A 27,711-nucleotide genomic window follows, 5' to 3' on the forward strand; every position below is an offset into this window, starting at 1 on the left:
TAAGGAAGAATTACAAAAAATACCACTCTCACCCTGAATGAAATCTTCTCTATATGTCTGATTTGCTGCTGATTCATAACATGCACTGAGAAGTAACAAATATACATTTGCTCTGGCTTGGCAGAAAGGGCACAAAGAGGGCACAAAGACAGAACTTGCTGCTCATATTTCTGATCTTTTCCAGGTCTCTGGCTAAATGTTTCCATGGAAGCTTGAGAAGTGTCTCAAAATGGACTAATACAGTGAAAGAGAGACAAAAGTTGCTTTATTTTATATTCTCTATTTTTCATACATGAAATATAAATTAGGTGTTCACCATTTTTACATCACTATTTTTACCAATTGTTTTACTAAGGTATTAGCATTAAAATATGTACACAAATTGGAGCATGAAATGTGGGCATTTATCCAAGTTAACAACGTTTGAAACAGAAAATCATTTAAGTACTGACTAAAAAAGATGCCAGGAGTATGAAGTTTGTGTAAAATCCCATATTTTGTTACGTGATAGCTTTGTCTCATAGTAATCTCAAACAGAACTACTCCTCTAGGAAAAATCACAGCATCCTCAAATGGATTTCTTTGACACCCACTTTTTTGAAGTTACTTTAAATTTTTGACCCTTTTCTTTTTTTTCCCCTTTCAAATCAAACCATCTTAAACTCACAGAAACACAGTTGTCTCAAGTTGAGAAAAAACAAGAGAGGGACAGAAGAGTATCTAATAGCTAGGATTATACCTGCATTGAGATGTCTGTCTCCTAAATTCAGACCAGGACATTAGAACAGACTACTCTTTATCTCCAGAACTGTTACAGTAATAGTTTTGGTCAGCTCTTTCATTTAATGCTGCTCTTCACATTCAAAAGAGTATTCCTACCAGCTGTGTCCTAAGATGTAAAAATGTTGTACTCCATCTTTGCATTGTTATGGACTCATTCAAAGCTCACAGGCTGATTGAAAAGAGCTGCTGCAGACCATTACAGAAAGTGCTACCAATCTTTACTACTCTGGGCTCAGCCAAGGAGCTTTCCAAAAATTATACCCTCAGAGCCTTGAGACAGCTTGTGGAAGCTCTCTCATTCTGTTACTGAGACATTTTGGCTGTGTTCTGGAGAACAGGAGTGATCCATTTTCAGGTTCATGGTGTGCAGCAGCAGGGACATTTAAAGCTACACTGCTGCTCTGATTCATCTCAGATGTGTTTAGGGTGACAGTAGCTGTATTTTTCACATTGCCTGATAAGATTCACTGATGACTCCAGCAACAGGTCCCCCCCATGAATTAAGGTCTTTGCATATCTGGTAGAAAAAAATGCAGAATTTAATGTGATCTAAGCTTATGTAGGTGACAGCAACAGAAATGGGGTAAGTGTTCAATAAAATGTCTGCTTAATAAAACAATTCATAGCATTTAATTATTTTGTGTTAATCACCTTGTGAAATTTCAGGTGTTTCCTATTTTATTGTACCTTTGCCTTTCTCTGTGCAAGATGAGCTAGAGAAATATGTGCTTTATTTATCAATCGTGTTCTTTATTTGTACTCATATTAGCCAACTGTTGGTGATTTACCATGTATTTTTAGCTATATCACCTAGTAAGGAAAACTTCTTCACCAGAATTTATTTTACTATTTCAAATGATGTTAAGTAGCTGATATTTCTCATAAACCTGCATTTTCACTTGCCCTTCTTTTCCTCTCCTACTATTCTCATTACAGTGGAAGTCAATGTGAGAAAACATATGGCTGCTTCAGGTGGAAGTATGTGGCCATAGCCATACCATATGTAACAGCATTGATTTCTTAAATACTAAGACATCGTACCTTAAAAAAATATAATATAGACATACACAGACAACCAGAATGACTGAGAATGAATTAGCACAGACATTTTTGATTGCGGACAGTATCTATCTTCCAAAGGAACAAAATAGAATTAGGTAGCAAACATGAGTGAGTGACTATGTGTGTGGTGGATAGGTTATAGGTAAATTAATATTCCAGAACTCTGAATAGATTTGGAATTGAATTTAGTGAAGAAATTAGTTTTATTTTAGTCAAATAGCATTATCCAAACTTAATTACTCTTTCCCAATGCTTGAAGTATTTCCATTTGCAGAAGTGACAATTCTCTAATAAAATTGGCAATGAATGCCAGAACTGAAGTGATGCATCTTCTTTATGACATCGATATTTAGATTATTTAGACAGACATGTATATATATAAATCACAGCCTGGCATCTTATCTTTGAGGGAAGCAGATATGCTAGAAAAACAACTGTGCACAGCAAATGTAAAACTATACTACCAAATATTTACCTTAATTTTTTATGAGAAAAATAATAATAACATATACTATGGCCACAACAGAAATGCATATGGAGAGCTGGAATTTATTTTCAGGTACAATGCAGTTTGCAGAGATAGAAAAGAGCTAAAATTCTTTGTATCCATTTTTCACACCACAGATACAACTTTACCATATGAATTCCATCCCTTTGCTCAACAAACAACAAATGAGAGATACACTTGGTAAGAATCACTAGAGTATCCGGCTTCTTTTAATAAAGCAGTTTGGAACATTTATCAAACAGAATTGTAACAGAATGAAACTTCAACAAAGAGAAGGATTGTCAGGATGCCAGTAAAACAGCAGCAACAAAGAAGCACCCAACAGCAGTTTTGATATCAATACCTCAAAAATAGGGAATTTCAAACATCACTTTTTAGAACTGCGGAGAAGTGCAACTCTCTTACACTTTGGTATATCAGGTTCAAAGTACTGTAAGACATCTATCAAAATTTTCCATCAAAACAAGATCGCTTCATCACCTATCTGGTCTTGGCACACACCTCACCTCCAAACCCAGCTGCAACCTTTCAGCTGACACCCAGTGCATGGACAGCTGCTCCCTGTGTTAGGGCCAAGCTGCCAGCTGTGTGACAGCAGCCCTGCACCTCTGCAGCAGCCAAGACAAGTGACAACTGGAAACAAGAGAAAACTCTCTAGCAAAGCAGCATCCCTGAGTCTGCCCCAAGAAAACTTCCCTCTGTTTAGCAGAAAAATAGTCCATAACAAGTATATACAAAACCAAACTATTTTCCTATTTTTCAGTCACCTATGAGAGCTTTTATTTCCTTGGCCTAAAAGATCACAGGACCATATAACAATAAGGGCTTAAGAGCTAAACAGTGCTTCAAGCCTGTCTGCAAAACCAAGAGCACTCCAATCGTGGCAAATCCAAATTTGGAATTGCTGTTCTGACATTTTAAAAGACAGTCATGGAGAATTACAGTGGATAACATGTTTAATTTCTTCATCTTCAGAAGCTGTTTGTATGTAAATATATCAAAGCTCTAAGGAGGCAAGTGAGGGATCGGGGGGGGGGGGGGGGGGGGGGAAGGCATTTGCCAACACTTAGGATATAACTTAAGAAGCTTCAGCTTGGTATCAACCACGCTGTACCTACCAGAAATATTTTAAATGCCAAGACCATAAACTGGTGATGTACAGGACATATCTTATTCCTGTTCCAAAGAGACTAGGATGACAAAATAATTTTGTAGTAATTTTACTGTCAGCCAGATGTGCAGTCTGAAAACTGAAAACCTATAAATGAGTCAGTAGAGCTTTTCAGTTTTGTGAATAAAGTCGTATTTAACATGTGATTCATGGCATAAATAATATTGTACTAAGCTGATGAGGATGAAAGTATCTAAGGAATGCAAACACTTAATAGAAATAAAGAATAGAAATAATAGAAATGAAGTTAATTTAATTTAAGCACATAAAAAACTGCATTTAATATACGTGATGGTTTATGACAACTAGATTAACTGCATGTGGTTTTGATGTATTCTAAGCAAAGCCTTTTTTTATTCTTTCACTTTCTGCCTTGGGTGTGTGGAAGCAGCTCAGACACCTAATAATATTAGCCATACTTTCTCACAGGCATTAATGCCTGATACATTTCAAATTAATTTTTAATAAGCCCAGTACCTCAGCAGTCTGAGAAAGACTGAAAAAAAATTGTGTCTGGCTCAAAACAACTACGGGATGTGTGGGAGGGGGCAGATCAAGTTCAGCAAAGGTGGAATAGTGCTCTGCCCCACACCCCATCCCCTTTGGAGCCTCTAGTGCAGCTGTCAGTCACTAGCACACTGGAAGCAAGGTCCCACCCCTGCCCTGCAGGCCCAGTATAGCCCAAGCGTGGCTATCAGAGCAGAAGCACCTCCTGAGGAAGGATGGCCACAGGAGGCCAGAGCAGAAAAAACACAAAGATTGCCCAAAGATGCACCTGGTTATGTCCCTTATTACCGGGGCTTTGGAGGAAGCATTCTCCTAATTATTTTCCATCGTATGGAAATGATTTATGATTTAACCAGAAAAAGAGCTTTTTATGATTTAACCAGAAAAAGAGCTTCTTGTGACTGGACACTGGTACATGAGGAGGTCCTAAAGCTACTGGATTTTGAGAAGGGAATATATCAAGCTCTTGGCCCCATTCATCCAGAGGACCCTTTGCAGGTTGAGTGGGGTTTTGTTGTCCATGGGCTGTCAATTCATTTGTGGCAGCATGGACCAGAGGATCCTACTCATCCAATCCAATTTCACTCACACAGCTTGAAGGATGCTGAAAAGCAAGACTGTAAAAGAAAAAGGGTGTGTGGTGAAATCAACCCTACAAGAAGCAGCGAAATTGTAGGAGAGCAGACAATAATACTGAGAGGCCCCTTTAAGGTCTTTAAGACAAGGATTTTGGGCACACCACCCTCTTTTGGGTGGGAGGCTGTCAGGAAGTGTATGCTCAGATAGAGCATTATAGCCACATTCACAGAGGGGAATTGTTTTCTCTCCCCAACCCCTCCCACCTCAAAAGGGTGTTTTTAAAAGGAGATATTAGGTAGCTAAGATTTGCTAGACTAAAAGCAGCAGAAGAAACTGAGAAATGTTACTAAATTAGCAGTAAATTCACAACATCTTTGGCAGTAATTCTTTTGTTCTTCAAGCTGGCCCTAGAAATCAAAATGATAAGCACAGAAGCCTATCAAAAGCCTTCATATAAGTGTCTTTCTCTGTATCACAAAAAATGATAGAATGAAGCTGTATAAAGTTGTGCAGTTGAGACTCCAATAAAAACCTAACCTATATGAGAGTGCTCCTATGCAGAACGCACACAGAAGTGTTTGCTTGGGTGCACACGCTACAAATTCCTCACCTTCAGACAGTAATTGAAACTGATGAAACATCAAAGATTTATAACTACTTGAAACACCATCACTTCTGCCCCCAAAGGGAAAAGCTAACCTCAGGCCTTCAACCTTCCAAATTAATAACCAGTCCTTAGAACTTAAGGTCTTTATTAGATGTTCAAATCTAATGTTCTTACTGTACCTCCTATGGTTTCCTCACAAATTTGCTTAAATAGGAAGAATTATTTAATTCCTAACAATAAACTTGGACCAAAATAAAAGAACAACATTGTGCACATTTAAAAGTATGCGTCAATACATTAGCAGCAAGGAAACATATTATTATTACAAAATGCATGCCCAAAATCACAAGGCTTCAAAAGCATTTTTATTTCAAATCAGCTTTTAAAGAGTGTGATTTGTCTAACATGTTATTAGGACCTCTTCAGATGAAAGGAGAAAAATGGATTAATAACAAAGAACATGCTGATTGAAATCTAATTTCTATTATCACAGCTAAATGATGTTTTTGCATGCAGGCTGAAGCTGTGTATTTTGAGATATGCAGTCCCCTAACACAATGTCACTCATTTCTGTGCTCTTACTTAGAGCCATTTCCTGTTGAATTGAAAATAACAGTGCCTCAAGTAACCACACAGAATAAAATGCTTCCAGTTAGAAGCCAAGACTCTAACTGGAGAAAATAATTAAATCAATCATTCCCAAACAATGTTTTCAGCTGAAGAACAATATCCACACGAAATCTCTTTAAAACATTATGTACCTGGATTATTATCAGCACTACTCAGATGATTATATTTTCACCCCCCAAATCACACAACAATAAAACTCCTAACAGAATTTCTATTCTATCAAATAATGATTAAAAAATAACAAAAAACAAACAGAACAAACTGAATCAGGCAGAACTCTAGGAAATGAAAGATATTAAGGCAGTACAAAAACAAAACTTATCATGAGCTGCCACAGGTTCACAGATCCTCAATGTACTGTCAAGTACTTAAAAATCCTGTAAGCTGGTCTGGAAGCTGGGAGTTAACCCCCGAAGTGAAGCACCCTGAGCAAGACAAGCCTTTTAAAAGCTCAGAGGGCTCCAGCCCCAACCCCATCTTCCAGGCCTTCAGAGTTCCTAGGAGCTACTTCTAGCACCGAAACACCCCAGCTAGGGGCACAGTCCAATTTCTACCTTGCAGGTTTTGTGTCACACAGCTTCCATGAGAGAACTGTGTTTAATTAGCTACCAGTGGAAAAGCACTGTTATTCCTAAAGTTTATCAGGAAGCCAGTTGGGATGAAAGGCTGAGGACACAGATTTTAGTTTCCACTAATCTGCATTTTTTGATGTGAAAAAAAAAACCTCTTGGAAAATGTAGATCAGTTCTCACTAGTACTGACACCACCCTGTGGCTGCCAGAATTCCTTTGATTGCTGCATGTGCTGAAAACCAAACACTTGCAGCACGTGTGTTTAGTTGTCTTGTTAGCTCCTAGACTGATGGAGGGTGTAAATAAATTAGTACTGCATGCAGCACAGCTTTTGCTAACCTTTTACAACAACAGGGACTAAGAGTCTTCCAAAAACCAGAGAGAACGACTAGGCATCATAAAATTGTAATAGCAGAAAATGTAAATGATGGGATGCCACATATGGAAAGTTGAGGCTTCCTGATCAGCTATAGCCAGTAGCTATGCAGTCATTTTAGGTCAGCTGCAACCTAACTCTTAGTCTGCACAATAAAATGGTACTAAGACATTTAATTTTTTATTTCAAATTGATGGCTTCTATCACAAAACCTAATGAACATATCAAATGAAAGAATTCATCTTCCCAACACAATGAAGAAAAATCTATTTTATTCCCTAAAAATGAAAACCTTGATCTTAAATCCTCTGATCAAGACACTGAAAGTATTTATGAATCAGAAAAAAAACTATCTAGATGTTGATAAAGGGATGCCCAGTTTTTATTTTTCTGCCTGTCTAGTCCTCTAGGAAGCTACAAACATTGGTGTCCACTGCTCAGCTAAAACAAGAATTTTGACAGCACATCTTGAACTTTTTTGTCCAGGGACCCATTTTGCAGCTTCTTGTCATTTTTTCAGTAGAGAGCACAGACACACTGCAGTTTCCATTGCATAGCTTTTGCATCCCAGTTTGCGAATGCCCACCTATAGTTGAACACATTCAAACCACTCGTTCCTTCAACTGATAATTTATTTGTGAAAATACCATCTTATATTAGGTAATTTACTTTTAGAGTAGTTGGAAAGTTCGCCTGAACAAAGACAAGTTGGCTGGCTCTGTGTCAAACCTCACATTTAAGTTCTGACTAGTCACTAGATGTGGCACATCACCTCAGCCAGTGACATCTCTTCTACTCATGGACTGGAGTATTTCTAAAAACAGTGACAGAAATCATACTGAAAACACTGAAAACCAGGATGTCAAAGTCCTCTTTCTGTGTGAGTGCATGACTATTTGGATGACAGATATTCAGTCTCCTAACACTAGATCCCATGAATTGTCCTCACAAAGGTCTATGTCCATAAAAGACCAAGACCATGCCTTGAACAAAGCTGAATTCAATTAGCCTTTCAAAAGTCAAACAAATAATAGAGATCCAACATGAACCTCAAGAACTGTGCCTTTATCAGTCAGGAAATGCTTATGGCAATGAAATCAAACATCAACAGGAGAAAAGTTAAGTCTGCTGTTCCACTAGCAATACCAGAAACCATGCTGCTACTGAGCAGCGACATTGTTCCACACACATCGCCCTGGGAAAGAGCAAACAAACTTTTTAGCCTCCCTTTCTGTGCTAGTGCATTAAGTCAGAGAAGGTCATTAATACTACTTAGCATCTCCTTCAAACTGAAAATTTTAATCAGATTTTACACTTCTGTCAGGCACTGTGTAGTTGTGTTTTTGCAGTTCCTACCAGAAAAGGTCACAATACTGCTATTTTGGGGGGAAGTTAACACATAAAGGCACTTACTTAGTGCCAGATCATTTTGCTGAGCAGGTAGGCCCTGCATAAATTTTTTTTTTCAGAGCTTTGCTTAACAATTATGATGGATTTTAACTTGTGCTGCTATGAACCTGCCTATGTGAAGCTTACAAATGATTAGTAGAACTGATGAATATTAATGTGCAAAGTAAAACAAGGGGATAAAAATATCTTCCAAAAGGTATTGCCTCAGACAATCTGCCACTGTCACAGCTATCACTTAGCTGCTGCAGTACTAAAAAAAAATACATTAAGAAACATCTCCAACCAATGGTTTCTTTGGTAAAATCAAATAATAATCACTACCTAAATTGAAGACATAATCAGGGTTACAGAAAACTTTAACTTACATGTTGTTCAGAAGACCCAAGAGAACATCAGTCTGTTTTCTTTCTGACTCAATAAATAATCACAATTTCTTGCAATAAAGGAATTCATTTCTGAAAGACAAAAACAAGTAATAAAAAAATAAAAGTGAGGTTAAATTATTCAAAGTTTTTTTGGGGTTTTTTTTTGTAGCCACACTGTGACAATAATATGAAAATACATTACTACAGCTGGGAAATTTACAGGAACATGTCACAACTTCATTAAAAATCCTGCATAATTAAATCTTCATTTGTAAGGGAAGCAAACTATTAATATTTTTTAATACTCAAGGTATGTTTAATGTATAGGTTAGTGTTACTTGCACTGCAGGGAGTTTAATATTTCTGTTTTATTCTGTACCACCAGGAGCAAAGGTTTTATTTTCAAGAAGCAAGTATTCTCAATTTCTACCAAAAATGCCTTTCACAAATAGTCTAAGAAAAAATGGGATCATGTCCAAAAAAACCCTAACATTTTTCTTATGTAAAAAAAGAAAATCAGGTTTTCCTTGAATATTAATGGGAAAAGGATCTGAAGAAAATCCTGCATATTATATCCCAGCATACCTTCTTTTATCCCTTTTCAATATGTATTAATGAGAACACATGAAAAAAAAAGAAACAGGTAGGCTGAATAATAGACTCTTGCAGTAAAATCATTTTAAGAGTGGAATAGGCTGGCAAGAAAATGAAGACTACTCTATACATATATACATGTGAATATATGCTCTATATACAGTTCATTTATACTGCTCTGAAAGAAGCTTAGAGGGCATAACTTTCCTTCTAGTAGGAAATTATACTGATTTTAAAAAATCAGTACCTGTAAACAAACCCTAGTTAGCAAGTCTTGTTTCTTATCCTAAAATAACAAAACATTATAAGATTTCCATCAGTGTTGTGACTTGCTGTCAACAGGGAATTTCAAGCATTTTTGACAAGTGAATGTATTCTTTCAGATTCCTGAATATTTTTAACTGAATAACTAATTAGGTTTCTTTCCTTACTGTTTGTGACCCCTGTGAACCAGTACTCAGCCATCCCACAGATGAGGACACCAAACAAAATAAGGGAAAAATTACTTAGAAGATTTTGGTAATTTTTAACCTTTCAAGACTGAGAGAAGATATTACTGAGGGTAATATTTTCAGTGAGAGAATATGTTAGGTTATGTCTACTAAGTCCATACACCCTCTAAAACTTCATCAAATTCTTACAAAGAAATAAGGGGTGGCATGCAGGTTCTCATGGAATGAGTGCTGGTAGCATGACACAGCTTTCCAGTTTTGTCAGCATTTTATCGAACAGTAGTTCTGACATCCTGCATTTATCTAACCATAAAGAAACAAGACTGGCTACAAGCAACTTGATTTAGTGGAAGTTGTCCCTGCCCACAACAAAGGGGTTGAACCAGATGACCTTTAGAAGGGCCCTTCCAACTCAGGCTATTCTATGATTCTTTTATTCCCAATAGCCCCTTGCCTAGTTTGACAACTTCCAGTTGTTCAAAAGTCATGTATGGGTTCACAGAAAGTAAACAAGTGCATGAAACACAGTATAACTATCTTTCCATGTAAAACTTAGGTATCTGTAGCCTTTCCCTCATCAAACTATCTCTTATAAGAAAAAATTTCAAAAGATTCATTCATGCTCAGCTCACCTCCTTTGACTCTCATAGAAATGTCTCCACAGGACCAACTAAAATATAACTTATTCCTGCAGCAGTTTAATGCAGCCTTTCTGCCTTGGATAATGTAGTGAAGTTTTGTTTCACATCCATATGTGTGGCCACAGAATATTAGGACTGCCACTTAAGAGTATAAGTGTGGTTAGGGCCTACAGTGACCACATAGAAATATCTAGCGCCTGGTAGCATCTGCTTATTGTGAATATACAGAGTATGGAAGAAAAGATCACTAGAGTAAAAATATTAGAAATTTGAGTGAGAAAAAAATGAAATTAAACCAGAGAAATGTAAAAATTGGGGGAAAAAATCAATTTAGTGACATTTAAGAAGTCATTGGTATGGCCCATTACAGAAGATAATTCAAGGAAGAGGAAGATTATAATAGTTTTATGAAGAAATAAAAATATTAAGTCCTCTAAAATAGTTCATCTCACAGTCCATGCTCAAGTAGTGACCAAAATTATCGCTATTCAACGTGAAGAGCTGAAACCAATTTTCTTCTCATGCAAAAACATTTTATATTTTAATAATCACTGCTGAAAGTTTAACACTGGGACTTTAAGGGGAAAAGCAGCAAAAGAATGAATTAAGGTGAGATACTCTATATATGAAACCACATTTAATCAGCATGATGCAATATTGACATAATTATAAAATTTTACACAAACATTAGTCAAGGGTGTTATAATTAGTGCTGTGTACACTGCAGAGGGTCTTGAGCTTGAAACATTGTAGCTAAGAGAATGATAATGATTAAGCATAGCAAGCTGAAAGACAGAAAAATGTGTATGATGTTTTCAACATCCACGCCCCCAGAGCAGTGTAACTTACTTTTATTTATTAATAGTCTCCAAATGCAGGTCTTCAGAAGAATTCAACTAATCACCTAGCACATACACTCATCTACTGAAATAGAATCAAGGATATTCAGACAACCTTCTGCCTACTTGCCCTCTAGTTACTTCAAGAAACTATTAGCAGAGAACATCCATGACAGTATTTCTCCATTGTTCTGTTATCCTTAATATTGTATGGCCAATATCTAAAACTAGAAAATAAAAAAAACAAGTTCCTGTGTCAGCTGCAGTGAGAATGAAAACAACTCACTCTTCAGTGTAAAAACCCACTCTACAAACCTTGGGTAATTTCACTGGCTTTTGTTTCCTACTATCACATCATCTGTATTTATCAAAACTTCTCCAGTGGCCAGATGTAAACAAAATGCCCCACTCACAGTTAAATGGAAATATCCCTATGTCATACATACATTTCTATTGCATTTGTACTTCGTTTTATTTTAACTTGCCACTTCAGCAGCGGAGTAATATGTTAAATGTTCTTGATAGTCCCCTAAAAGGCCCAGCTAGGTGCAATACTGACTCTTTTCAACTTGTCTGTCCTGCAAGTTCTCCAACACTAACAGTTTCTAGTTACTCAACTACTTCCAGTTTCAATTATTATTGCCTGTATTTTAGTTCATTATTAAAAGTAGGCTTTTAATTAACCCTTTTTCATGATGATTCACTGAATAACTCATCTTTTTTTCATCATCTTCCCTTTATAAAGTCTTACAACCCTTTTTGTAGCTATAAGACACATTTTGACCCAGTCTTTCCAAATTTATCCTTAAATAGACATTTCCTCTCCACATGACCACATCTCTATGTTGCTTTTCTACCATGCTTTTTTGGTTTGGTTTTGGTTTGGCTTTTTTGGGGGGCAGCAGTTTGCAACAAAGGCAACCCATAGCACTACCATGCAAGGTTAATGAAGTTTTCTAGATGACAGAAAGAGCAGCAGAGTTGACACAAGGCCAGCCAATTAGCCCACAACAAAATGTGTTCAGTCCTAGTCAGTCCTTTTATATTAACTTAGAGGAGCATAAGGTAATAGTGTAGAGGAGACTAAAACAATGCTTATAATGAGCAAAATAGGGAGAAAATGTAACAACAGAACTTTTTTTGCTGAAAAGGAAAAAAAGAGACCGAAGTCTGCCAAATTTCAGTAGCATTGGATAAACAGAAGGGCTAGTTAAGGACTTTGTGTCAGGCTGAATTTTCATAGCGAAAATGAGTGAGCATACCTGAAGCTTATGAAACATTGCTCGTACATTTCAAATTATTGCTTTCTCTTAAAGGCATTAGAACACAAACACAGCAGTGCCATGGGCAACTTTTCAATCAAAATCCCTCTGAGCATTCAGAATGCAACTGTCTAAGAGCCAACACAAAGTACAAAATAATTCAAGCTAGTGCTGGTGTTACTAAAACAGAAATTTCAGAAGTTATACAGCTACACTGAATTAACTGGAAGAGCTCAGGTTTTGGTCATTATTTCTACAGCTCAAAAGCTAAGAAGTAGATAATGTAATTACTACAGGAGAGCTTGGGTAGTTTTATGCTTTATCCAAAAGGAAAGGTGATAGCTTCAAACTCTTTCTAAGGCACTGGTTCCACACAGAGCCATTAAGGTACAGTAGTGCCTGCAATTCACAAGCTTCTCTGCTTTCAGCTTTGTTTGTTTTACAGCTGCTGCACAAGGAACAATCAGTGAAAGCTGCACATAGGAAGTGAATTGAGCAGCACTATGAGCTTCCAGGAATCATACAGAGCTTCTCAGAAATTAGTCAGTTCATTGCAAGAAGTGCTGTCTGTCGCTGCAGGAACTTTCATGACATCAGGTGGTGTTGCTTTGGGGTTTAACAGTGACACTACATCTCACAAATAAATTACAAAGACTGGAATTTTTCTTTTGCAAAACCACTAGAGAGACTTACTCTTTCCTAATGCATCTTCCTGCCCTCTTTCCTTAAACCTAATAATTACAGTAAACAATGTCAAGACCTGCCCAGACAAAACATTATTGTAATCAACCTATTTTCACAATTTATTAACATTACGAAAAAATGCAGAATCTTTTCAGAACCACGAACGGGGTTGCTGCCTCCCACGAAGAGAGAAGAAATAAATATGTTGTAGGCATTATTAGGCATACCTATTCTTTCCTCTTTTTAGCCAAATGCATTACAATTCTATTTTGAACATTATTCCTGTATTTGCCATATAGTTCAGGGCCAAATTTCTGGAGGAGAAAGGAAGACACAGAAAGCAAATTCTATTTAATTTCAGGCAGTCCATGTATTACTAGGGCGAAAAAACCACAGAGGTAGTTGTGAATCCTGGTCACTCACAGAACTGAGATGTTTGAAATCAATGGATTTTAAGGTGTCCTGACAAGGGACACTCAAAATTTACAGGTTAACGTATCCAAGATTCACTTGATTTCCTGCACCTCCCTCGTGAACTTTGCCATGTTTCTTAATCTTCAAATTTAGCCAAGGGGAAGTGAAAGATTGTTGAGATTACTGATGGAGCACAGGTACATAACTCAGAAAAAACAAGGTCAGTGCATAAGTTTAAGTAGGCTTTATGAGCTTTAAGGCCTGAAATGGAAGCTCTGCATGTAAAGAAACTAGTTTCAGTCTGGTTGCTGTATTTCTACACTCTCAAAAGCAAGCAGAAAGGGAATCACATCAGTTAAAACAGACCTGAGAAAACAATTCATGTTACATTTCAATTCTGAGACTCTCTCATAATTAAAATGGAAGATGTTACTTAAGCTTCTGTATTGTGTTTATAAACATGTAACCCAGTTCTTGGCAATTTCTTTACATTTTGTGAATATAGCAAAGTGCTTTTTCAACAAGCGTTCAAACATTAATTGCCTGCTTAAAATCCAAATGCTTGCATGAAACTACAAACATCATCTAAACAGTAGGCAATATAAAAGCAGTCCAGACAATGCCATGCAAACCCAATATCATTTGCATAAATTTGATGGAGTATTTAAAAAACAAAAAACATAATGCAAGAACTGCAATAAACTAATAATAAACTGTCAGTCATAATAAAATTAGAACTCATAAGTCGATAGCAGGCAATAACACTGATTTTTTACCAGACCTCATGGAGTGGTGGCTCCCATCTGACTACTGTTAATCACATGGATAAGAAAAACACAGAATATTTTCAAAAGTTCCTGCCAGTTGCCAAGACAGATTCTTGTCAACATCATACTAAAAGGCTATAACATTCATGAAAGCAATTAACAAATGGTAGTTAAGTTCTATTATACAATATTTGTAACTATTTGCCTTATTTATACTCATGCCCTCACCTGTACATATGAAAATTTTTGTCATAACAGAACACAGACATATGCTAAAGTTAAAATTTAAATATTCCTTTAATCTTTTTATTTAAATTGCTATTGGTCAAATTACACCTCATTTTTGAGGCTGTTTTAGATCGGGAAAGAAGCTAGTCACTATGAATAAATCCAAAAGCAAATATTAGAAAATATACTGAAGTAAATTGAAAATCACATGGAAAACATAAGAAGAATTTAAGTGACACCAACCCACCTCCTTCAATGCATAATTCAAAATTTTCAGTGTCACTGACTAGTTGTATAACCTTTCAATAGAAAAATAAAACTATGCTGCTGATTGAAACTAATCAAAATTTAACAGGTGTTAGCTATGAGCTTGAAAGTATTTGTGAATCATCTATAGATAAATTTTAAGAACATGAAAAAAAATCAAATTAACAATGTTATTATTAAGAAATTATCAACTTTTTAATCAAAAATCAGTTCACAGTTTTGACCTACATATTAAAAAACAGCTAATTATTCATCTGTAGTTTCAGAAAATTACACTGCTGTATTACCAGCAGATTCACTACAAAGCACTGCATAAAACCGTGTAGCACCATGTAAGCAGAATCCTGACTAATCCAATCCAACAGCCAAACAAATAAAGCCCATAATATAACACTTATCACCATACTTTTGTCCTCATCTTTTAATTTAGAGTTTGAACAAGAATCAGTTTATTGCTAACTGAAGTCACAACAGCTGGAGAGCATGCTACACTGAAAATCTCTGAAAAAGAATCTGTAAGGAAAGTTTGAAAGATGATCAGAAGAAAGGAAAATTAAAGCAAGCTAGAAGTCCTTCCAAGTGCTAAAAGAAGCAGGAGAGAAGGCATAGAGCTGAAAGTGAAAGAAATAAATGAAGGAAATTATGCATAGGATTGAATAAATATCACTTTTTAAACCCAGTAAGCAGCTGAACACACCCAATTGCCCGTTTACTTTTTGACCTGCTGTGTAAGAAGAATTGCAATGCTAAAACTGTGAAAAGTCATATGTTGGAATAGTTTAATATGACAAAAAAATGGTAGATGCCTTTTCCACCCCCTAAAAAGAATAAACCCAAGAAATATTAATAATTTTTTTTTAAAAAAATCTAACTCATTGCTCACCACCAGCTGACTTGGTTCAACCAGTCTCTAAACAAGAGCAGTACCTGCTCCTTTCTCCCCCTCACTGTTTCATTGCTGAGCATGACACATTATGGTCTGTAATATCCCTTTGCATGGTTGAGCTCAGCTGTCCTGGCTGTGTCCCCTCCCAGCTCCTTGTGCAGCCCCAGCCTGCTCACTGCTGGGCACTGGGGGACGAAAAGCAAGTCCTCATTTTGTGTAAGCTCTGCTCAGCAATGACAAAAAACATTCTTGTGTTATCAACACTGTTTTCAGCACAGACTACTCCAAAGAAAATTAATGCAATTCCATCCAAAATGGGTGCAAAAGCTTCAGAGGTTAAGACCTACAAGACCTCAGCACTGAAACAAAAAGTTAAGAATTGCAAAGGACTCTGAAGGTGAACTTCAGGTTGTACAAGGCTAGAGATCAGAAGGGATTTGAGACAGATATGTGAGGTGAATTTAGTAAAATAATAAGAGGAGTGATTTCAGTATGTACCCTGGAGAGATCTACTGGTTATGAAGGGAATTTGCAGGCAATACACTAGGAGAATATCAATTAATATAATTATTTTTATAGAATGCAGACAGTTTCAGGAAGATGCCTTGCTTTTTGCTTTGATTTCTGTCCATAATTCTTGCACATCTGCCTTTTTGCAATCTTTTCAGATTCACTTAGAACTGCTCCCACCCTTCCCTCCTGCTCCTACTAAGGCATAATGGCCATTCTCTTTTTGTATTATTTTTCTGAGTCATGATCTCATGCTGAATAGCATAGTCCATTCCCCCATCCACTTAAGATGTTAAAGTAGGTTTAGGAATATACTTACGTCAAATTATAGAGAATTCTATATAAAATGACATTTTCCCAGGTTTGAAATCCTATTCCTTTTGAAGCAGGTTGCTCTTGGTGCAGAAGTGTAAGCCTTTAGTGCAAGATGTACTCACAGATATACACAACTCTTTTCTGAATTTAAAGTTTCCAAGCAGTAACATATCATGTCAAAGTAATTTAATAACCATTACTTCATGTATTTGTTGTCCATGGCTAATATCAACAAATCCTGGCCACCTGTCTCTTTTCTGCTTAAACATTCCTCTGAAAATACTTATCAACTCTGGTCTCACTACTAGGATTTCAAATTTTCAGGCCAGCTTGCTTCCCCAAACAGAAAACACCTTAAGGTAAGGATGAGAGATAAAAAGACTGTGTTATTAGTAAGGGAGAATCTTTCTCCTGGTTCTCAGTTCCCAGGCAACATTCATCTCAGGATGAAACCTTGAAGTGATAGAAACACAGACCCAGAAAACTATTTCACATAAATACTCAAGACTCACTCACTATAATTTTCCTCTGTCCTTTGAAGGAGCTTAGAAAAACTTTCAGACAAATAAGATACTTTTAAAATACTTATAATAAGCATACTTTAAAAGGAGAAAATGAGAAATAGATTCCAGGGCTATAGTGATGATGATGATGATTAAATGAAAGAACTACTCAAATGAAAGATTCAAATAATGCTGATCACTAAAGCAGGAAAATAGAAATGAACTGGTATTTTTAATAACTAGTTTAGAATTAAAGAAACACTTAAATCAGAAGTTTTAATGCTTATTAGTGTTGAATAATTTCTTATGGTGGCTGAAGAAGGGAACCCTGAAAATTAAGTAAGTTTGGCATACTGAAAATTACAGGAAAAAATAAATCAGTGAAACAGAGCTCTGATTTCCCCACACCCACTGCATTCTATCCCAAATATCTGAAAGATGAGTGAGGCCTTAAGAATACCTATGGGAAGTAATCGTATTTCCTCAACATGTATCAGTTTCTCTACCCTATTTCTTTTCCTTCTTACTGCCTCAAGGGGACAGACTTGAGTAACACAAGGAAAAATAATAGGAATTCCCAGCATATTTCAAGACCGCAAATTAGTGTCAGTTGTGTTTTCCCAGGAGTCAGGCATCGAACCAGTTCAGGTTTGAATATTGTTTTCTTACAACAATGGTTGTTATGATGACAGTAGCAAATGTCAGGTCATGAATCTACTTACAAGGCAATAATTGTTGCCCAAGGACTCAAACAAATGTTCTAAACTCTGCACAGCTTTAAGGTTATAGTATGCTGGTAATTCCCAGTGCCAGCCCTGCAAGGATATGAAATGTCTTTTCTTAAGAACAGTTTTACAGTGACTAACCTGTATTCCTGACAGTTGCAACTCACAAAAGGAAACTGATTTCCTAAGCCTTGCTCAGTCAAAATCATTGAGTGGAAGTAATCAGTAAGAGGACCTTTATCAGGATCACCCTGATTCAAAGCCAGGTACCATGGCACAGCTCCAAGGCTCTAATCACAGCATGCACACTAGAGCTGCAAATCTGCAGTAACCAGTTTCTAGGTACAACCTGTACTCAACATGTCAATCCCAACACTTTGATGCCCTAACTCATACTTGGAGCTAGTCTTTTTAAAGATCTTACCCAGAAGGCCAACGCTCTACTCTTGTCTCTACCTGGTCATTACAAAAGCACTTTCTCTTCCAGTATGAAACCTGACTGGTACTGGTGCCTGCTTTAAGTACTGAGAAGAGCCAGAAAGATGTGCATGGCTGACAGCTGCTGCAGGGTCCCAAGCAGGACAGCTGCACTCTTACCCCATCAGGATGCTGTCAGTCCTGTTCTTACAAACTTTGCTGGGGCAGAGCTGCAAACCCAAATGAGATCAAATCATCAGCTCCTGTGTCTCTGTTTGGAAAGGCCAGTCTTTTGCTTAATTCTCCCCATTTATGTTTGATTCCAGCTTTTTTTATATTTTACTGACACCTTATTCTGTTGGTTTCCTATACCCATGTTTACGTGTTTATATTTACTTCTTTTTGTAGATTATAGATAGAATATATGACTCACACAGAAAATACATTACATAACAGCTACCTCAAGTTTTCAACATTTTTAATTTCTAAATTCTCGTGTTAATCTAAATTCTTACAATACTGTAATCATCTGACCCGAGTACATCACAGGGCACCTTAACGGTCAGATTATTGCTAAGAATACTTTGTCACAGAATGTATTTCTGTTGAAGGAAAGCACAAAAGTTCAGGATCTCATTTATTCCTTCAAACACAAAATATAAATTTTATAGCTATATACTCAGACCTGAAAAGAGTAAAGCATGAAAAAATCTCCTTCCTAAAGACAGAGTTTGCATCTTCAGGCAAGCATACAGAAAACTGATGAATGCTTACTCAAACTAGCCAAGACTACATTGAGCAGTCATTTAAATATAGCAGTCATCAGAGGAGTATAACTTCCTTTTCTCCTGCCTGGCACGTAACTTATTCCAGCAATAGAAAGCATAAAACACTGAGAAGAAAACCATCTCCACAACAGCCAGTGGAAGACGGCCACTAGGTGCTTTGGAAGCAAGTAAGAGCCAAATAATATGCCCATGCTTTCTGCAGAATGTGTTTATTTTCTCACACTAACAATCATGATATGAAGAGAGACCATAAATTTCTAAAAATAGGTCTTTGTAAAGTTATAATAGAAGTTTCTGGCAGGTATCAAAGAATTTAACAAGAGACCAAAAATTTCATGTTTCGAGTCTGATCTAATATTTAATTTTTAAGGGCAAGGCAGACAGCTAAGATCTCTGTGAAAGGGCACATCATTAACAGCTGTTCCTGAACTTTAGTTTCAAGAACCTTTACCTGACACTTTTCAAAGCCCTGATGGATGCTGTACTGAATAAATGACCAGGCAATACTCTAAAGAATCAATTCAGGGCAGCATAAATATCTTTTAGTGAAAACAAAATGTTTCTGTGATTTGCTAGATAAATATTAAAAATAACTGCAACTTTATATCAGAGTATCTAATTTACTAGGATTTCAATTTAAATCATCATAATAAATTCCTTAAACAGAATCAAAACAAAAACACCAAAGAGCAAAAATATTCCACCTTCTTTTTAATCAACTCAACTGGGCACAGAAGCAGCAAATGGAGTCACCTTGTTTTATGAGGGATTACCTAGATGATGCAGTAGCATGTGAAAAAATAGATGGACTGGATGGCACAGTGAAGAGGTTATTACTCCTGCAAATTTACTGAACTTTTTCATTATTCAGAGACCCCACACATAAGATGACTTACGCTGCTGGCCTGAGCAGTGCAGCAACAGGTAATTCATTACAGAAGATTAGGACATAGATACACAAGGTCAACAGACTAATTCAACTTCTGTGCTTCTAGTTTATTTTGGTCAATATTGTCTCTAAGAATATATTTTCTTGTCTGTTGACCAGTGCAGTGTTAGGATAAATATGAAAGTTATGAGAACTTTCAAAGTCCTATAACCTGATAACTCTCAACATTGTTAAGATTGTTCTTGAGTCTGCCTAAATTAATCATTTTTTAATTTATTTCCACAAAATACATCATCTGCTGTTTTACTGGAAGCTAGTAACACTAGCCTGTTTGAAGGTCAGTGAAAAGATTCCTTCAGTTTAATTTTATGTCCTAGAAACAGTTTCTTAGCCAACTACAATGCTGATGGAAACTGGCAATTTTCAGGAAGATGAATTTTCACTTCTGCAGCTAAACGTGAAACACCTTTTAATGTAGAGATTAATTAGAGCACAAATAGATCTGATTATACCATTTTATCTCATGTCAAAACTATTTTGCCAGAGAATTTGAAAGAATTCCCCCCCAAAATGCATATAATTCAGACTTAACATAGTGGTATGGGAACAGTATATATTATAAAGAACATTTCTGAACATGCCACAACTCTAAGGGAATTCATAAAAGGGATTTTAAAACACAAAAAAAAAAAAAAAAAAAAAAAAAAAAATTGAGGGTTTCTCTGAAAGTAAAAAGGGGGAAAAAGGCACAGTAAGAAATGCCTTTTCTTCTTCAGTAAGAAGCAGGAAAGGAAGTGTTTCCAGGATGTTGGTAAATTTTGATGCTTTGAAGGTGTCTTGAATGACGAAGATAGTATGTAGCATACAGAGTCAGAGAGGTGAATATCTCGCTGAGGGTCAGTTTGCTCTCAGGTCAGCAAAGAAGAGCAGACAATCACTGTTGACAACAAAATCTTAATACAAAAACAGAGAAAAACTGAGTAGCTATGGAGTTTGTCATAGAATGCAAAAGAAGCCTAATCTAAGAAAGAGAATGGTAGCTGCTGAAAGTTGTTTTATTTCTTATGTACTGAAGAGTGATTATGTCACCTCCACATTTTACACAAAATGCTTAATCTCTACCACCTAAACTCTTCCATTCCACAGCACAGGTCCACACTATATAATACAATAAATATCCAGAGGAAAAGTTTCTTCTTATCCTATAATTAACATGGATTTTTTTTTTTATTTTAACCTTAGAGGTTAAGCAAAAATTGCTCATGAAATTAGAGAGCAGAAGCTGCTCAAAATGCATGACAGTTTCTGAGTAGGGGTGAAAAAGTAGTTGGAGAAAGAATCAAACAGCACCCTGTATATCCTGTGTCTGTGGAACACAGTAACACTTATTTTTCAGCAAAGAGGTACATTTATTTAAAAACTACAGTTGTGTCACTGAACTGCATTCTCACTCACTTCATATAAGCAGCTCAGCAGATCTACTCTGTCTCTTTCCTGCATTCTAGGTAACTACAACAGTGCAGTTGAAGAAAAAATTCCTTTATTAGCCATTTTTAGTGCAGCTCTAAGACAGGCTGAGTTGTTTCACTAACATGACCATGGTTATATTACCCCAAGTCATACCACAGGTATGGAGGAGGAAAATAAACTCTAGCAGAGACAGTCACTCAAGCACAGCCAATTGCCTTAAATGAGGGTAGACAACTAATGTGTAGATTTGAGGCAGATATCACCATGTCAGCCTACTGAAAATGGAACACAAACGGAACCCAAAAATATACCATTAGCAATTAAATATCAATGCAGGAAAATAGTGAGTAAATTCTGTTCAAAGACTGGATCTTTAATTACAGACACTCTTTAAAGGTGAAATAGTGTGGCAAATCACAGTGCACAATGATTAAAATGCTAGTCTGATACTTTAAAATGCTGTATTCTTGGCTCTAGCATGTATTCACCATGCACAGTAATTCTCCATTCTCAAAAGTTACAGAACACTAGAAAAACATTATTTTTAGCACCTAAGGGAATTAGGAACTTCGATGGCTTTGAGTGCAAAATATTGTAAAGTCATATCAGCACAATATGAAATTCAAAATGGGGATAAAGAAAAATAAACTTAGATGCTTCTAAAACGATCTTCCTAGAAAAATTTAACAAAATTGATTCAATTTCATTCGAATGTCACTTTGTATTTCAAGGGAAAATTGCTCTGCCAAGGGAATGCACAAATAAAGAGAAAGGTTTGATTTGGGAAGGACAAAAACAAAAACTCAAACAAACACCTTCCTCTGCAAGTTATTCAACTCATATTACCTCAGTTTGACTGAATGTATGACTCAGTATGACTATAAAACTCTTTGTATTACATGAATTACATGCAAGACAGCAATAAAATTAAATACTTCTCCTGAAGAGTCTATGAAGCAATGAAGTAGCCTGCTAAACTCAGAATATTTTTTGCTAAGAGTGTCATCAGATGTGCTGGAAGTATTGAAGCAGGAGCAGACAATCAAACTGAAATCACAGCAACTAAAATAATTTTATCTAAAAAGGATGCATCACTTTATCCTTACCCACACCACAGCATATTCCACAATTTACTGGAGCAAACTGGAAACACATAGTACAAACTGGCAAAAAAAAAAATCAGCTGTAAGAACAAAAGCATAAAAGACCAAATTCAAAAGCAGTTCTGTCTGTAATGATGTCTTGATCATCTTGACAACTGACATTCCTCAGTGGGAAACTAAATAATACCGTACCAATTGTTACTTTAGTTCAATTCTCCAAAAACTTTTCCATCCCCATGCTATGATTTCTGGAACAGAACAGGAACAAAAATACAGCAGAATACAATGCACAATTCAGATTTGCATCATGTTTTCTGTATAAAATATTTTTGATTAAACTTAATTTTTATAAAGTTCCAGTGAAAACTAAAAAAAGTTTTGCGATATCCTTGCATGAATACAATGATTTCTTGGGGGTGAAGGTCTCAGTTTAATAAACCAATATGCATTTCAGTTCATTGTAGAATATCTCAGAGATAGCGCTTCAGATACAGTTTCTTAACAGTTCAGGAGGAGAGGATAAATATTCTTTTTCAATCCAGTCACAGGAAGAGTTTTGTTGTTGCTATGGTAACAAATATATACTTTTTTACTTTCTTTTGTCATACCATACAATTGGTAGGCTTTACACATTTGGACTAGACAACCAAGTTTCCTCTCCTCTGCATCAACAACTTGCCATAAAGGTGGAAAAAAAGGGCTGCAATCACATCAAAATAAATTTGCTTGAAACTATGTAGATGTTAAGCTTTCACAGGTCAAACCTCAGTAGCTGACTGGATCACAGAAGGATGTTTTTCTGCAGTCTTGAGTAAATAAAAATTGTGATCCAAATAGTCTCTAAAGAAAATTTTCCTTGACTTAAAGGAAAAAAAAGTAGCACATGGTGGGATTTCGTGGGATTTCCAGTGGAGAGGAGGGTGAAGTATTTTCTATGTTGTCCTTGTTTATCTTCCATTCTGAGATCTCCCATGAAATCTGAGGGAAACTGCCAAGTCTGGCATGAAGCCTTACGACTCTACTGAGAAGCAGTGTGTCCCCAAATTGTGGGACAAAACAACTCAAAATACAGTTATAAGAGAACTTTTACACAAAAGCCAATTTTTTAGCTTTTAATTACTGAAAACAACACTTTCTCTCTCAACACAGAAAAAGATTAGAATAAACAGAACAAGTCCAGTGAAGGGCCATTGTGATGGTCAGGGTTAAATTCACTTAGTCTGTGAGGAGAAAGTGAGAGGGCTGGGAGTTTTCAGAGCCAGTAACACAGGGGGCTGGGAGGTGGCAGGGGCAGTTTCTACAGGAGGATATCTTCACAGTGGTGTAAGGGAGGAAGACATTAAAGAACACACAACTTGAAACAAGAGAGGTTCTGACTTCTCTGTCATGTGAATAATCAAGCTTTAAATGAGGCTCCTCACAGAAACTACAGTCTTGGTGTCCCTGCAGATTTCCAAGACTCATTTGGGTAAAGCCAGGAGCAGTCTGTCCCCAGGCTGTCCTGGCTGTGAGCAGCAGGCTTGAGCACCAAACTCAACTACCCAGTAATGCCTTATACATATGGAAAATTTTATATTAAATATTTTATATTAATATGTGCGTATTAGAAGTTGTACAAATCCATTCCATTAATAGTTTAGCTGAAGCAGTCTGAGAGCTTTCAATGTCCCCTTTCTGTGGTCAGATCTTAAGCTATGATGAAGGATTCTTTTTGGAGAAACATTGTTTAGATTTTGGACACAGATTCATTACTTACAGATTTTTTCTCTTATCTCTTAAAGAGTTCTGCTCTAAAACTTGCTCCAGTTACAATTGCATTGCACATGCTTAGTGTGTGTGTGAGATGCCATTCTATTTTGGACTTCAAGACCTGGTAGTTCTGTCTAGGTGCAAGCACTCCTTCTTCAACCCACACCTGCAAGCCAACATGATTTGCTTTCCTGAAAAAACAGTTTTACTTTGGCAATAGCATAATATGAATAATCCTTTGTAGCAAATTCTCCTAACTTTTTCAAGTCTATTTTTTTTCTGAGAAGTTCCCACTAAGTAGTAGTCCTACTTCAGTTGATTTAAGACATTTCTGAAAACACTTCTTTTTTTTTTTTTTTTTAACTTTGTAGTGTGTGGTAATAGTTGGAATAGCCTGTGTATTACACTGTTGCTTTCTCTTAATGAGTTCTGCTACATTATCTTCTGAACGCTTCTTTAACATTGTCTTAAATGAAAATTTAAGCTGCTGGCAAAAGACTGAAATCTTGCTACTGAAGGACTCTTTCATCTGCATTGGAAATTAGCAGCTAAGAACATGTCTACTTGGAAATTATGCAGCATAGGTATGGAAATCTCACAAGGTCTAGGATGAGGTTATTCTTCCATAAAATCCATGAACCTGAGACATAAGCATAGCTTCATTCTACAATAATATTCTCATTACTTTCATAGGCTTACTAAATATTATATCACATTAGAAGAATATATTTCAGGGCCCAAGTCCCATTTTATCTTTGAAACTTTGTCCATGGTGCTTTATAACTGCAAATTAAATAACATTTCAGTGATAAAATAGATCTATGTATCCAGAGCTATTAGAATTCAAGAGCAGAAATATGGGACCAAGTTTAGAAACCACCTTGTTTGCATGACAGATAAGGTCAATTGTTTCTTTTTCCAGACAAAAAAAACCCCAACTGTAATAGCTTGTTTGAATCAGATTCAAACATCTATTTTTGAATTAGGAATACATTTTTAAAAATATGCTTAAAACTGACTATAACGGATTTTGTTAAACACTGTTCTCAACAAAAGAAAAATCAATGATCTATTTAGATAAAAATTGGCCTGAACACACATAATTACCATAAAACAAACTCAAAAAAAAATAGGAAAAAATCTTTATTGTCCTACACTTAGTGCTTGCTTGACTAATTTAGTCACTAAACTGCCTAAAAAGTTATTGTTCTGTTCTAGCTACTGAAATTAGTTTGGCACTTCCACTGGAGTTTCTGTTGCACTGGGGTAATCAGTCTGGATGACAGCTCTGCCATTGGTAGGGTGAACAAGTAATGATGACAAACAGCTATTTTTTCCACTACCATGTAGGATTCACAAAATACAACATGATCATATCTTGTATTGGCTGTATGGGCCATGCTTCTAAATGTCATCAAACCAAACCAAACATCCCTGGATATTTGCTTTTTTCACCTCCTCACAGCAGTAATGGCTGAACAGAACACTAAGATTGCCAGCATCTCCCCATCCAATTTTGGGGGTTTTTATTTGTTAAAGGAGGCTGGAGCTTCAAATCTGACAAAACAAATTTGTTTGGTGGCTGCAATTCAGACCTCATTCAGGTAGCAACAGAGTCAATAAAATCACCCAAATTCCGAAATGTGGTGTTTTCCTTAGAAGACTGCATCAACTAAACAGTAAAAGCAGGTTCTTGCTCTCCTGCTGAGGTTTCTTCATATCATTATAAAACAACAATAAATCTGTCTGAGCACCTGCCTGTTGTTATTGACTATAAATCCCACAGTATTACCAACCACTCCAATTTCATTTTAGCAAATGTCTTTTACTGATTTAATGTTCTATGCTTCAAAGAGTTGCATCATCAGTTGAAGATGTATGGAAACAGTAAGGCTAACAAATCAGGTCCTGAAAAGGATTAGAGTGAGCTGTCTTGAAGTGCTACTTTACATTCAGTCATGTTACTGATATCCACAAAACATAATAATTGTCATAACTGGGAGACTGGAATAAGTGGGTCTTTCTCACACGCAAAGCCTTGAGACCTTGGAGTGAACAGCATGAGTAAAGACTGGAACTTTGGTAAGGAACAATCTCTTCCTTAAGAACATACTTGAAAGCTATTCCAAGATCATCTCTCAATCAACACCTTGATAAATTTAGCAGACTGAATTTCTCAAGCCTTTCACTGGTAAGTATTTCCCAGATCACCAGCCTTTCTTGAAACTTCTCTTAATTCATCTCAGCAATTTGCATTCGTGTAAAGGACAGCCAATTTGGACATCAATATATAGAACAGTTACACGGATGTACAGAAGAAGAGTGTTACTTTTCACCATCTTGCTTGATTTTTGCCTTCTAATTCAAAAATGTTTTTGGTATAGAGGATATTTAAATGCTCCTGAGAAATCAGCACAAGATCACATTAAGTAAAACATGAGGCAAACAACTTTTAACTACTTAAATATATCTAGCAAAAATTAAGAATTCAGACATTAACATGTTTTATATTTTCTCTTTCATCTAATGCTGGAGCATACAAAACTCATTTAACTATCCAGTACAGCACTTTGTGACTATTTCTACCAGAAATCATCTAACTTTGCTTGTACTGTCAATTAACAAAAGTACATGATGTACATTATCATCTTCTCTATTATATTCTTGTTTAAATTTGGCAGACTTTAAAATGTCATGTCAAAAGTTTGCTATTAGAGTAAAATTGTGATCAAGTAAAATGTTGCTGCCTGCCTGTTTTCAATATTTTACATATGAACAATATTTTAAATATGAAGACATGTTGAGATGGTCTCACAAACACTATTATAAGGTGACTTGCATTAATTTCTAGTATTTCTTCAGCAATTACTGCATGTAATCATACATAAAGTGTATGCTTTATCTTATCAGAGTTTTATCTTGTCCCTATTTTTTGAAGGTATGTGTGTTTCTTCTCCGCAATTATCTTTGCTGTTTGGGCTTTATATTCATCTATGAGCTTCCACTTAAATGCCTTTCACTTGACTGCTGCCCCAGCTCCCCCCTGCATCTCTCTGGTAAGCTTTTAAAGTTTTCTATGGAGTATCTGACACATGTAGTGTTAATTTCCTCTACCTTCACAGAATGTACATTGATGTCTTGATTACAATTGAATGCTTCTGTTTTCCCCTTTATCTGATGAGGTCCCTTATGTAAAACTGAATGTAATTAACAAATGTCTCTGCAATACAAATATCTACTGAATTTCAATTCTGACCTAGCTTGACTTGCCACATTAATTGAATTAAAGTGGTTTCCTGGAAGGACATTGCTTATTGATGAGATGACCTAATCAAAGTTATCTTGGCAGGTATCCATAGTCAATACGGAGCCATATAGAATCTGGGGTGAGAAAGCAATCAGATTGAAATTTGCTTTCCTCTTCCTTTTGAAATTAGGGTTTTTCAATTCTTAAAGCATTCCTAATACACCTACATGAAGTTCTGGGAGATATTGTGCCATTTAGAAGCTGTATCTGAAAAATTTCCTGTAAAGCTACTGACCTGTTTTATTGAATATGAACAAATCATGCAGATACTGCTATTCCTAAGGACTTCTCTAAGAAAACAAAAGGTGTCTATGAAGGAAAGTAGTGGTTT

At 36.2% G+C, this 27,711-nt stretch overlaps 1 protein-coding gene across 4 annotated transcripts in view; it reads right to left on the reverse strand.

Moving 5' to 3' along the window:
- Positions 1-27,711, reverse strand: part of LRRC4C (leucine rich repeat containing 4C) — a 483,012-nt gene that overhangs the window by 274,032 nt on the left and 181,269 nt on the right. For all 4 annotated transcript variants that reach the window (XM_054275195.1, XM_054275201.1, XM_054275194.1 and 1 more), the window contains exon 2: positions 8,571-8,660. The gene's annotated coding sequence lies outside the window, so the exon portion shown is untranslated. The remainder of the gene's footprint in view (positions 1-8,570; positions 8,661-27,711) is intronic.

Source organism: Melozone crissalis, unplaced genomic scaffold (assembly GCF_028551555.1).
Source record: "Melozone crissalis strain CALT ecotype California unplaced genomic scaffold, PUWL_Pcris_2 ptg000018l_1, whole genome shotgun sequence".
Taxonomy (NCBI): domain Eukaryota; kingdom Metazoa; phylum Chordata; class Aves; order Passeriformes; family Passerellidae; genus Melozone; species Melozone crissalis.